At 47.8% G+C, this 14032-nt stretch overlaps 1 pseudogene; it reads left to right on the top strand.

Moving 5' to 3' along the window:
• Positions 1 to 12113: 12113 nt before the first annotated feature.
• On the top strand, positions 12114 to 13718 carry LOC116481574 (golgin subfamily A member 2-like; annotated as a pseudogene).
• The last annotated feature ends 314 nt before the right edge of the window (positions 13719 to 14032 follow it).

Genomic DNA, 14032 nt, shown 5'->3' with positions numbered 1-14032 from the left:
TGGAGTTTGGATCATTTAGGTTTCTTTGGTTTTTGTTTTTGTTTTGAGGCAGGGTCTCACTCTTACCCAGCCTGGAGTACAGCCTGTAGTGATCTCAGCTCACTACAACCTCTGCCTCCCTGGCTCAATTGATCCTCCCACCTCAGCCTCCTGAGCAGCTGGGACTACAGGCGTGTACCACCACACCTGGCTAATTTTTGTATTTTTTGTTGAGATAGGGTTTTACCATGTTGCCCAGGCTGATCTCAAACTTCTGAGCTCAAGCGATCTGCCTGCCTCAGCGCCCCAAAGTCCTGGGGTTACAGGCATAAACCACTGTACCCAACCTAGATTTCTTTGTGTCCTTAGCTTTCTGATGAATTAATCCTTAGCTTCCTGATGAATTAAACATATTTTTTATTTTCTAGCTAATCTGGCCTTTTGTTGTTGTTTGCTAGTGTGGGAGGTATATTCCCTTGTGATTTTGTTCATATCAGTAGTGAATTTCAGAAGTAGGAGTTTATTTTTTTAATAAAAAAAATTTTTTAGGTCGGGCACAGTGTCTCATGCCTGTAATCCCAGCACTTTGGGAGGCTGAGGCAGGTGGATCACCTGAGATCAGGAGTTTGAGACCAGCCTGGCCAACATAGTGAAACCCCAACTCTACTAAAAATACTAAAATTAGCCAGGTGTGGTGGTGGGTGCCTGTAATCCCAGCTACTTGGGAGACTGAGTCAGGAGAATCCCTTGAACCTGGGAGGCGGAGGTTGCTGTGAGCCGAGATTGTGCCACTGCACTCCAGCCTGGGTGACAAAGCAAGACTCCCTCTCAAAAAAAAAAAAAATATTTTTTTTTTTTTTTTAAACAGGTCTCACTGCCACCCAGGCTGGAGTGCCATGACATGATCATAGCTCACTACTGGCTTGACCTTCTGGGCTCAAGTGATCCTCCTGCCTCAGCCTCTTGAGTAGCTGGGACCACAGGCATGTGCCACCATGCCTGGCTTTTTTTTTTTTTTTTTTGGTAGAGTTGGGGTCTCGCTATGTTGCTTGTGATCCTCCCACCTTGGTTTTCCAAAGTGCTGGGATTAAAGGCATGAGCCACCACGCCTGCTTAGGAATGGGAGTTTAAACAATGGTTTTATTTACATATTTCATTAGCTAGTATTTTTTTCTTTTTTGAGACAGAGTCTGGCTCTGTTGCCCAGGCTGGAGTGCAGTGGCACGATCTAGGCTCATTGCGACCTCCGCCTCTCGTGATTCTTGTGACTCAGCCTCCCGAGTAGCTGGGATTACAGGCGCCCGCCACCACACCCAGCTAATTTTTGTATTTTTAATAGAGACGGGGTTTCACCATGTTGGCCAGGCTGGTCTCAAACTCTTGACCTCAGTTGATCCACCCGCCTTAGCCTCCCAAAGTGCTGGGATTACAGGTGTGAGCCATCGCGCCTGGCCTCATTAACTGTTTTTAAAATTAAAAGTACATGGATAATACAAAGTTAAATTTTGTAGAATCATAAAGAAAAGCAACACCTTCCCATCTTAACTCCCCTAGTGCCTCTACTCCCTCCACAGAGACAAATATCTTACCAGTTTGTTGTGTTTTCTTTTCCAAACTGTATTTCTAAAATGTGCCAATATCTCTTCCTTTCATTTTTTATTTTTTGTAGAGACAGGGGGTCTCACTGTGTTGCCTAGGCTGGTCTCAAACTCCTGGCCTCCTACCTCGACTTCCCATAGTTCTGGCATGAGCTAATGCAGCTGGCCTCCCCCTTATTATTTTTTTAAACATGAATGGAAGCGTACTATATTTTCTACACTTCTTTTATGTAACTATTTTAACAACCTAAGGACTTTTACAGGCTGCATAATATGTCTTAGTATAGATGTATCTTAGTTTATTTAAACAGTAACTGGTGATGGACATTTCCATGTTTCCAGTATTTTTTCTCACAAACAATGCAGTATTATGCCTTTGTCCACATTCACCATTGATTGCTATTGAGTATATCTGTAGTATCAAGAATAGGCATACTGAAAATGCTTCATGAAGTCCACTGAAGCTTCATATTATTTTGAAGTGATATTTCCCAAAGTGTTGGCTGGACTCTCAAAGAGTTTGTGGTATAGGTTTTGGGAGGACTGGACACTTCCAAAGAGGAATAAGATGTTACAGACTTGCCCAGCAGGTGGCATCAGAACAAATCTGGCTATGAACCTTGTCAGTACAAATGATAAAACATTAAAAATGTAAAAACTCAACTGTAGCTCCTTATTTATACATACATTGGGGGTGTTGAAAAGTTACCGATGCCTGATTCCTCTTCTATGTCCTCAGCCCCCACCATAAAAATAGATAAATGCCATTTTTTTCTATGCCCAGCACAGCTATATGATTTGAATAATCTTGATAAGCAGGGTCACATTTGAGGAGATTTGCTAAGGGAAATGAAGATCCATCTGTGACACAAGAAACATGTTCTATGTGATTTCTGGGATTTTCCTGTGAACATACTTTTTGTTTGTTTGTTTTACAGTGGATCTCACTCTGTTACCCAGGCTGGAGTTCAGTGGTGCAATCATAGCTCACTGCAACCTTGAGCTCCTGGGCTCAGGAGATCCTCTCTCCTCAGTCTCCGAAGTAGCTAGGACTACAGGCACATACCACCATGCCAGGCTCATTTTAAAATTTTTTGTAGAGATGGGTCTCACTATGTTGCCCAGGCTGGTATTGAACTCCTGGGCTCAAGCAATCCTCCTGCCTCAGCCTCTCAAAGTGTTGGGATTACAGGTGTGAACCACAGTATCCAACCTATTGTTTTTTAAAAAGAGATTGTTCTAATTATGTATATAATTAAAGCACATTAAGTTTAGTGATTGCAATTTGAGAAACCAATGTCCTTTCTTATTGAAAAATGCCCTTGTACAGAAAGTGCTCTATCTTCCTCACAAGATCTGGGATCAAAGAAGAGATTTTGAAACATTATAGCAATGGCTTCTAGTTATTGAATAAAGAATGTCATTTGCTCCTCACAGGACCCCTTTCAGGGAGATTTTATATATTGGGAAACAGCCTCATGAGCTTTCTACAAACATCTTTGTCCTTAAGTCTTCCCATTTCAGTAATTGGCTGTACCACTCATCCAGCAGCTTTCAAAGTTAGAAACCTGGCAGTCTTCCTTTAACATCCATTTCCCTTTCCCTCATTCCCCCATATCCAATTATGTATATTGGAGGTTTTTCCACCTCTAAACTTGAGATCCCATTTACTTTTTCTCCATCTCCTTTGCCATCACACTAGTCCAAGTGAAGTGTTTCATCATCTCATTTGCAGTATCCTTTAGTTTACCCTAGATTATCAATTTTTGTCCCCCTCCCAATTCAGTCTCTACTCATGAGCTAACATGAGTTTATTAAGTGTTCATTCTGACCATGCCATTCCTTGCTCAAAATTCTCTAGTGCCTTCCCAATGCCCTTACAATAAAATTCCTCATATGGCCTTTGTGGATCTGCACTCCTACCTCTTCTCCTATTGCAACCAATCCTGTTACCTTTTTCTCTTTTCACACTGGTCTTCATTCTGTGCTGCAAACTGGCTGAGATTCTTCCATCCTCAGGGCCTTTGCACAAGTTCTTCCTTTGCCTTAGAATTCTTTCCTGGCCCGCACATGTCTTCATCCCCTTTTCCTAAGCTAATGCCTTACCCTTTAGGTCTCATTTTAAACATCTCTTACCCAGGAAAAATTTCCCTGTCCAAACAAGTCTAGATTGGCTCCCCGTTGTTTCTTCTAATTGTTCTATATTTCTCCTTCTTAGCATTTATCACAATTCTTGATATGTTGTGCTTTTCATTTTCTTAGTCGCTATTATTGGAGTAGGTAATACATCCATATAGTACAAAATTCAAAATGCATTAAAGGTATAGAGTAAAAAGTCTTCTCTTCCCTGTCCCCGCACTACCCAGTTCTCCTCTTTAGAACCACTTTTAGCATTTTGAATATCCTTCCAGAAATATTTCCTAAGTATACAAGCAATTATGTATATAATATTCCTCTTTATTTTTGCCTTTTTATTAATACAGATACTATATGCATTTTCTGCACTTTATCTGTTAATAATATATCTTGGCAATTATTCTATATTAATATGTAAATAGTTGCCTCTTTCTTTTTCATGCGCCATATAGTATGGACTTATAAGTTATTTAACCTCTATCTAGGTTGGTTTGAGGCATTGGTTATTACAAATAATGCTGCATCGAATACCTTTGTATGTAAAGTCATTTCCCACATCTATGCCTATAGAATAAATTACTAGAATTGAAATAATTAAGTTAAAGATTATGTGCATTTTAAATTTTGGTAGTTATTGCCAAACTGGTCTCAATGGAAGTTTTACCAATTCCCACTAATGAATGCATTTGTCCTCATAATTATGTCAGTGAAATTTTTGTTTTTAGCCAATGCAAGAAATGGAAAGTATCTCTTGGAAACTAATTTGCATGTTTTTTTTTCCTTGCACAGTTATATTTTCATATGTTAAAGAGCCATTTGTATTTCTTGGTGAATTGTTCATAAACTTTGCTTACTTATTATCTAATGTCTGACTAATTTGCTACACTCTAAATTCCCAATTCATACTTAAGTCTCGCCCTTGCAATTTAGACGTACAATCTGCCTCTTCAGTGGTTTCCACACCAAAAAATCCACAGGCTCCTGAATTTTATACGGGCCTAAGAGTCTTACTGAAAATTGGAAGTCTTAAGATGTAGTCCATTTTATGCAGTGTGAGGCCTTTCATGCTCTGAAATGTACCACTCTTGACTGACTTTTTCTTCTTCACCCTGTCCAGCACTGTGCCCTTATTAGCCAGAGAAATGTTCCCCTTTCTCCCAGGAAACGTTCTGACCTTACCCTGGTCCCTCAAGGACTCTCCTTCTCCCCCAAATTAACTTTCAAGGAGTTTCTCCAACCCAAAATGGCACCCTTCCTGAAAAGACTTCTAGTGGGTACTGTTTTCTCTACCTCACTACGGATGTATTTTGCTGCTTGGCTCCCGTCTCCATTTTGCTATGGCAAACTTTTTTTCCAGAAATATATCAAATAAAATGAACATGTGGTCCCTTTTGGTGATTTTTGTTGGGATCCATGGTATTGATTTCTTCTAGTTTAGATAATTCCACTGTGGCAAGCTTTTATTCCTAGCATACAGCTCATGAGGACAATGTTAGTCACTTGGTGTTATTAATGCTCAAATAGTAAACAAGAACACAACATTTGCTAGATTAGAAGTGGATTATTTTTCTAGGCCAGGCGCAGTGGCTCATGCCTGTAATCCCAGCAGTTTGGGAGGCTGAGGCAGGCAGATTGCTTTGAGCTCACAAGTTCGAGACCAGCCTGGGCAACATGGAGAAACCCCATCTGTACTGGGGCTAATTTTACAAACAAAAATTAGCCAGGTGTGGTGGCACACACCTGTGGTCCCAGCTACTGGGGAGGCTGAGGTGGGAGGATGGCTTGAGCCTGGGAGGCAGAGGTTGCAGTGAGCCCAGTTTGTGCCATTGCACTCCAGCCTGGGTGACAGAGTGAGACCCTGTCTCAAAAAAAAAAAGGGGGTGGAGGGGAAGAAAATAAATTAGCATGAATGAGAAAGGCATGATCTGCAGTCAGTCACCCATGGTCAAAGATAGCAGATACCAACTCATTCTCAGAGCAGAACGAAATCAGCCCAGTGCTTTTGGCAAACTGTGGTTGCCTCCCTGTCATCATCATCTGGGCTCACTGTGGCTCGCCCTTCTGGCCTTGCCTCTGACCTTGCCATCTCTGGGGAGGCTTCTTTGCAAGCCCAAGCCTGGGCTCCCCTTCTCAGAACCATGTGCATACTTGTCCTGGAACTGCTTTTTTTTTTTTTTGCCTGTGCCTCCTGGAGGGCAGGGGCCATCTGGCACAAACCTGCATCCCCACAGTTGCTAAATTAGTGAACAAACAAATACTAAGTCTTTCACAATGTAACTTGAGAGTGGAGGTAGGGGTAGTGGTAACTCCATGTGGGGGATGAGAGAAGGTGGAGGCTGAGTTTTGGGGGTGGCTTGCAAGAGAAGAGGAGAGACTATTAGCAGCTAAAGGAGTGGCCAGGGTGAACACCAAGCATTTTCCTGATTGGGGAGCTGTGGGTTTGTTTAGGGCTGGGTAAGGGGTGAAACCAGTGAGCAGGAGAGATAGCTAGTACTGGACTGGAGTGAAAGGCATCTGTAGAGGCAGGAGACAGGATGGGGAGGTAGAGGAGTTGGCCTAGGACAGGACAGCACTTATTTGAAGACTGGTGGGCAAGAGGAAAGGAAGGGGAGAGATTGAGAAATGACCTGGAGGTCCTCAGTCAGCTGGGAGAAGACCTGGAAGAGGGGGGATTAGCTGCTGTTGGGATGGAGAGGAGGGCCAGGGGAGGCAGTGACTCACACGGAGGGAGGGTCGGGGATGGGGACTTTGGCGGTGGGGGGTGGGATGGGGGGTGGGAAAGACATACTTGCAGGGGATTGGAAGGCCCCGTGGCAACTTCGTGTAAGTCCTGGTTCAGTCATGGAGAGGAATCCGAGGGAAATGCCTGATTGGACCCATGGCCCACTCTTAGAGAAAGGGGTACTGTGGGGGTGCAGGAGGAAGAGCAGCTGGGAAGTAGGAGTGCCTAGGACTGGATCCAACTGGAAAGGGGGCAGATATGCTCCCAGGATCAGGGTAGGGACCCTCTAGGAAGGGGGCGTTCTGAGAGGGAGGTTGTGGGGAGCACTGTATGGAGGTCCTTGGAGGTGATTTCTGGGAAGGGGAAGTCTGGGGCAGAGCTGTGAGGAGTCAGGAAAGAAACTGTGGAGTCCGTTCCTCACCCACCTCCTGAGCCCTGGGGTCTGAGGCCCCCAGGAAAGAGGGTTCAGTGGCACAGGAGGGTCCAGGGCAGGAGACAGAAAGCAGCCTCTCAGGTCTTCTTGGAAAGGAACTCTGACGGCCAGTGTGAATAGTCTTGCAGAAAGCTAAGCAGACACCCAGTGAAAGCCGGCCCCTCCCCTCTCCCAGAGTGGGAGGGGCCAGCAGTTGCATGGGCAGCTTTCCTTGTGATGCCACAGGTCCTCTGGACACACTGCTGCCTGGTCACACCTCCTTTCCCTTTCATCTTTCTTATCAACCAATGGGCTTGGCAGCATTGAGGCCATGCCCCTATTCTGTGTTCTAGTGTGGCCCTGGTTATCCCTCCTCTGGCTCAGTTGCACAGCTAACTGGTAGGTGACTGGAGGTGTTTAGCAGTCTTGCCTGGATTGCGCTGATGTGGCCCCAACCCAGCCTCCCTCCCCACTCCACCATGTAGGAAGAGACTCAACAGAGCAAATTGACTGCAGCCAAGAAAAAGGTAAAAACCACCAGGTCATAGCCCCTGACCCACCTGCAGACCTCCTCTGACGGCAGGACTACTGCTAGAGTCTGTGCCACTCCTGAGGCAAACCAGGTTGGGCACCCCGTTGCCTCTGCACTTCCCCCACCAAAATATTGTTAGCCAGCCCTGTTTCCCCAGCAGCCCAGCCCCTGCCCTCAACAGTCACCCCAGGATGACCTTGGGCAGGTGAGTCCTGGGGCTCCCTGCTCCAAACTAGGCCCTGACCTCCTGCACCCCCCAAACCTGACCTCCCTGGGCTCTTTGGGCTTGCATCTCCAAGGACTGAGACAACCACTTCTGGTGGTTGCCACTCACCTGGGGATGTGAGTTTTGGCTGGCCAGGTCCTGGGGACAGGGTGCCCAAGGGGCAGTAGAGGGTAATTGTTAAGATTGCTGGGTACTGGTTAAGAATTCTGGGTTTGAATCCTACCTCTCTGTCTGCTAGGGATATGATTTAGGGCAAGTTACTTGAGCTCTTTGGGCCTTTCTTTTCACATCTATATAATAGAGGTGGTATTGTTTGACTTCCATTTGTGAAGTTTAAATGAGATTTGTTATTGTTGTTTTTATGTGAATCCCTAGTACATGGCCTACTGTAAATACACAGGACACCCAGGAAATGGTCATTGCTGTTTGATTTTCCTCATCTCCAGTCTCAAGGGGAAGCCAGGCCAATGAGAAAAGCCACTTGCCATCAGGCTATCCCTTTAGGAGTCACTGAAAGGGCCCCAGCGTATGGTGTAAGAGAAGATCTTACTTGCCACCAGCTTGCTGGGTGACCACAGAAAAATCACTATTTCCCCTGAGCCTCAGTTTTCTCCTCTATAACATGATACTGGATAAGATCAGTGTCTTTCAAACTTGTTTTTCAGCTGGAGTCACCTTAGTTCAAGTGAACCCTTACTCAGAAGTCTGGTTTTTTTAATGGAGGTGGAGGTCTGGCGCTCTACCAGATTCATCGCCCACGGCCTGGGCCTGAGGAGAGGGGTCCAGTGAGCGTATTAAGAGCTTCATTGGTCAGCTGACTCCACTCTGTGACTGCATCACTCAGGGGACTTTTCCATCTATTTGTTCTTGCCCCTGGCAAGGCAGCAGTTGGCCATTTGGAAGAATGGCACAGGCCATGGTTTTAATCTCCTCTGCTCTTCTTCAGCGTTTCCTTTCTCTGAACCCACATCTTCCTCCTACCCTGACTTTCTTGCTTCTCTCTAAGCCACTTCTGTCTTTCCCCCTGTCCTTGTTTTTCCCTTGTCATCTCCTGTAGATTCAGGACATTCTGAAGGTGCTGGTGTCCAACCTTAACCACTCCAATGGGGTAGCGCTCCCCCATTGGACAAGTGGAAGGTGAGGCAGTGCCGAGATCCGTCTCTGGCTTGCTGTCTCCAGCTGTGCATGTTCTTGAGGCTTCTCTGGTTTGGAGGATACTTTGCTTCTGGCTTATTTTATGTTGCTGCCATTAACCTTCAGCCTGTTTCTGTCTGCTTCTTCACCCGCTTGATTGATTGGGTTTTTTTTCCTTCCCTGCATCTTTTATCATCTTGGAAATGGTGAGACATACCTTAAAATTTAAAAGTAATTTGGGAATAATGTACAAAGCAGGAATATGGGATTTGGGTTTTTTTTTTTTTTTTTTTTTTTGAGACAGAGTCTCACTCTGTCACCCAGACTGGAGTGCAGTAGTGTGGCGCAATCTCTGCTCACTGCAACCTCTGCCTCCCGGGTTCAAGCGATTCTTTTGCCTTAGCCTCCTGAGTAGCTGGGATTACAGGCACCTGCCACCATGCCCAGCTAATCTTTGTATTTTTAGTAGAGACGAGGTTTCACCATGTTGGACAGACTGGTCTTGAACTCCTTACCTCAAGTGATCCACCAGCCTCAGCCTCCCAAAGTGCTGGAGTTACATGCGCAAGCCACTGTGCCCGGTCCCTTGCTGTTTTTATACTTTCTCTATATCCATAACTGTTTCCCATGAAAGTTTTTGTTTCTTTGAATTTCTCATTTGTATTACCCCTGCATTATCTGCTACTCTGAAGGATCTGGAAGTAAGAGGCCCTGGGCTGAGGTGCAGTGACTCTGCAGGCCAGCCTTCCAACCTCCTCTCACAGTGGGGGCTGGGTGCCCCTCCGCCAGCTGAGACAGCCCACACACACCCCAGCCCTAATGATTGTTCTCTCTACCTCTCCCCACAATCCTCTTCCAACTCCTCCTCTCTGCATGTGCCTCAGAGCCGGTACCAAGAACTAGCAGTAGCCCTGGACTTGAGCTCTGCAACAATCAGTCAACTCATTGAAAACATAGTCATTGGTAAGAGTCCAGTGGGGTCTCCTGATTCCACTCTGCCAATCCTGGGCTCCAGTTTCCCCTTGGGGCCCTGAATAAAGGGGCTGGGGGCCCCTGGTGCCAAGGACAAATGGGGAGCTGGGGTGCCCAGGCCTCACCTGGAGGGACCCCAGAGCAAGAAGCATGCAGCATGACTCTTCCATTGCTACCCTCTTTGCTGACTCTTCTCCAGACACCCCTGCTCTAGTCCTTGCCACACACACCCTGGGGTTGTCACCTTTCAGGGAAGCGCTAGCCTGACTGGTTGTCAGGGGGCCCATATTTCTTCCCTGACTCAGTCTCTAATTTGCCCTTGAGTCTGGTCAAGCCAACTCTCCTCCTTGGGTTCGTGTTTCTGGAGGAGGTAGAGAGTATCAAAGGTCTCTGTTAGCTCTGAGAGTCTGAGATTTAAAGGTCCCTAGAATGGAAACCTCAGGGCAAAGGGCTCCTGTCTGTCCTTTTCTGTCCTGTATCTCTGTTGTGAAGAACTGTACCTGGCCTGTGTGTGCTCAGTAAATGTTCGTTGAATGAAGGCACCTTTCTAAATCACAAGCTGGCAGAAGGGTGGGCCTTTCTCAAACTCCGTCTCTAGAGGTTTATGTTACTGTCCTTTCGAGAGAATCCAGATTCAGACTGAGTTCTGTGGCTACTGGCGAAAACCAACAAAGACCCAAATCCTCTGTCCTTGGGAGCTTGAGGAGGGTTGACCGGTTCCTGTTGCCACTGAGTCTGAGAACTTTGCCTTTAAAATCCATTCCTGGCCCCTGCGTACCACTTCCTGGTCTGAGGAATAGAGTTGAGGGGGCCACCCTCAGTCACCTGAATTAGACTCTCCCCACAGAAACAGCAGAAGAAACAAGTGGAACATCAGCTGGAAGAAGTAATGTGATTTCTTTGCTCACGACATAAATGCTGGGTTTGGGGGGCACTCAGATGTAGAGGTGCCAGTCTCGTGTCGCCCACTCCCAGCCTGGGGAAGAAGGCTCACCCCTCAGATTCCACCCCATCCTCCCAGGTTATCCCGATAACGTGGTCCCATGGGTGGGCCTGTCCTGGGGCATTGGTGGCATTCTGGGGGCATGTCTCTTGCTGTGCCATCTCTGCCTCCCCCTGGTAAGAGCTCTGTCTTCCTCTTCCTATAGGAAAAGAAAACCAACAGCGAAATACACAAAGCACAAATGGAGCAGTTAGAGGTGAATGGCGGGTGGGGATCTTTCTCCTGTCCTCTAGAGAATGTTTCTTTCCTTCTCTTTCAGCACTTGCTTGGCTTTTCTCCCAAGGGTTCAATTCCAGACAATCAACATCCTCGTGTTGGAAAAAGCAGACTTGAAGACCGCCCTTTACCATACTAAACGTGCTGCCAGGCACTTTGAAGGTGGGAATCTGGGCATCCCATCATCCTTCAACCTGGCACTTTGACAGGTCTTTAGGGGGAGTCCTTTGGGCCCCATCTCAACCTCTTTCATTACAGGAGAATCTAAGGATCTGGCCAGCCACCTGCAATATTCCTTGCAGTGTATTGGAGAGTCGGAGTGGGCTCTCTCTACTGTCTCCATGCAGCAGCAGGAGGAGGACAGGGTGAGTCCAACCAGCTGCCCCATCCCCTGGCAGCCTGGCTTCCCAGATGGAGGAGTGAGCCTAAAGTTCCCTTCTGCAGGATGGAGTGTCCTGCCCAGAAGGCAGCATGCTCATTTCTCGCTGCTTTTGTGTATGGTTGTTAGAGGCAGCCCGGGGCTGAGTCAGCTGCTGTGGGTGAGTTGGAGGGCACTGTGGGGAGCAAGCACTGGACACAGAGCTCGAAGGCCACACAGCAGCTCCAGAACTGGATAGTGAAGATGAGAAGTTTCGATCTGGGAAGCCCAGGCCATTCTACATAGTGCCCCATAAAAGGGCAAGGGGTAGGCTCAATATACAACTCGGTCAGTAAAGATCAAGTCATTTCCAAGCCCGTGGTCTGGTTTTTAAAAGAATTGTTCCACACAGTCCTGGAACAGGAGAGGCTGCGGGAGCAGGAGGAGAGGCTGCAGAAGAAGGAGGAGAGGCTGCTGGAACTGGAGCAGAAAGCCAAGCTCTGGGACAAGCCGGCAGAGACACACATGCAAACCATGCGGAATGACTGCACCACCATCAGCTACATGTTCTCCCAGAACCATGAGCTTGACGAGCAGCTGGGCGAGCCACAGTACGACTTCCAGGAGCTGGTAGGTTGCCCCACCTGGGGAGCCTGCCCTCCTTCCTAGCCCTCCAGGCCTTTGTTTCCCCACCTGTAAAATGGGCATATGTAGCCCTCACATGAAATGGTACTGCTAAAGGAACCTCTGAGCCAGAGCCCTGCTCTGATGGCTGTGAGAGAGAGGGGATGATTTTTCTAACTTGCCTCCACCCTTCCCGGTGACATGGGAGGCAGACATCAAGTTCTGGGGTCTCCAGCTGCAGTGGGTGGCCGCTGCTTGCTTCTCTTTGTCCAGAACAAAGAGAGCAAGAGCGCACTGCAGTTGGAGCAGCAAGTAAAGGAGCTGCAGGAAAAGCTGGGTGACCTGAAGGAGATGGTAACCTCCACCCCATCCAAGAAGGGCTGGGAGGCGGGTACCAGCCTCTGGAGAAGGGAGGTGTGAGGCCAAAGGCAGCTCCAGCCTGGGGGCAGGTGACCCTAGCACCCTTCAGGGCAGTCCTGTGACTGTTTCTTGCTTCCTGCCCTCTGACTTTTAGAGGTGGGTAGCCCTGGGCTCCTCCCAGGTCTGGACATCATCATCCCAGCTAGATGCATGGAGCCCCCCAATCATAGGGGAAGAGACAGTGGTACAAGAGGCTGCTTATGCCGGGGGCGGTGGCTCATGCCTATAATCCCAGCACTTTGGGAGGCTGAGGCAGGAGAATCACTTGAGGTCAGGAGTTTGAGACCAGCCTGGCCAACGTGGTGAGACCTCATCTCTACTAAAATTACAAAAAAAAAAAAAAAATTAGCCAGGCATGGTGGCGCATGCCTTTAATCACAGCTACTCAGGAGGCTGAGGCATGAGAATCGCTTGAGCCTGGGGGGTGGAGGTTGCAGTGAGCTGAGATTGAACCACTGCACTCCAGCCTGGGACACAGAGTGACACTGTCTCAAAACAAAACAAAGAAGCCTCCTTAGATTCAAACTGGATTCTGGCCTGGGTTCCACTGGTCACCATTCAACTACTTTTCATCTCTAAGTCTCTGTTTCTTTAATTTCAAAAGGAAGTTAGCATTTTCCTTGCAGAGGTGCTGAGAATTGAATGAGAGAATACATGGAAAGCATTAGGCATGTAGCACACTTAGCAGATGGTGGTTGGCTCCCTCTGCTTTTCCACCAGTCTGTGGCCTACAGTTTAAATGGTGGGAAGAAGGACATGAGATTTGAGGCTGGGGAAGGAGGTATGGGGTTCTAGGCAAGGGAGGAAGCCTCTTAGGCCTGGAGCAAGGGGCCAGGGGCCTGGGCAGGTGACAGAGCCCCACAGTGCCCTTGCTACCCTATTAAAGGTCCCAGAATCTGGAAGCCAGCCACCATGTGCCCTCATGCCCAGGGCCTTCCTGCAGGTGGAGCTGAAGAGCCAAGAGTCTCAGAGTCTGCAGCAGCAGCGAGACTAGTACCTGGGTCACCTGCAGCAGTACGTGGCCAGCTGTCAGCAGCTGACCTCTGAGAAGGAGGTGCTGCTCAGGCAGTTACTGCTGCAGACCCAGCTTGTGGACCAGCTGCAGCAGCAGGAAGCTTGGGGCAAACCGATGGCGAGATGGTCCACCAAAAGCTGCAGGAGACTGAGGGGAGGGAGTTGCTGAGGACAGGGCCCCAAGAGGGACGACCTGGCATCTTCCGTGCCTTCTCACTCTCTTTCCTGGCCCCTTACGAGCGCCTAGAAGCTGGCAGCCAGCAGAAACAGCAGCTAGAGGCCCAGTTGAGCCTCATGGCTCTCCCTGGAGAAAGTACAGGAGATCACTTAGAGGAAGAAGAGAGAGCCCCAGGAGGAAGGGGGAACTGTTAGCAGCACAGGATTGAGAAGTTGGAAGAGACCTTTAGAACAGCTAGTCATTATGCCGACCGGGTGTCTGCACTAAGTTCGGTATCAATATGGTGACCTCCTAGGAGCAAGGGGCCACCAGGTTGCCTAAGGATGGGTGAACTGGCCCAGATCAGAAAGGGAGCAGGTCAGAACTCCCACACTGACTGGTAGTGGGACCGTGCCTGGGAAATATAGCAAGATCTTGGTTCTTAAAAGTAAAAATAAAAGTAAAAAAATAGTAAAAAAAAAAAAAAGAACAGCAGCTCATTTCCCTCTGGGGAGGGGCTGGCTCAGGG

The sequence above is a fragment of the Hylobates moloch genome, unplaced genomic scaffold (genome assembly GCF_009828535.3).
Source record: "Hylobates moloch isolate HMO894 unplaced genomic scaffold, HMol_V3 SCAFFOLD_14, whole genome shotgun sequence".
NCBI lineage: Eukaryota > Metazoa > Chordata > Mammalia > Primates > Hylobatidae > Hylobates > Hylobates moloch.
This window is presented reverse-complemented; position numbering and strand designations above follow the sequence as displayed.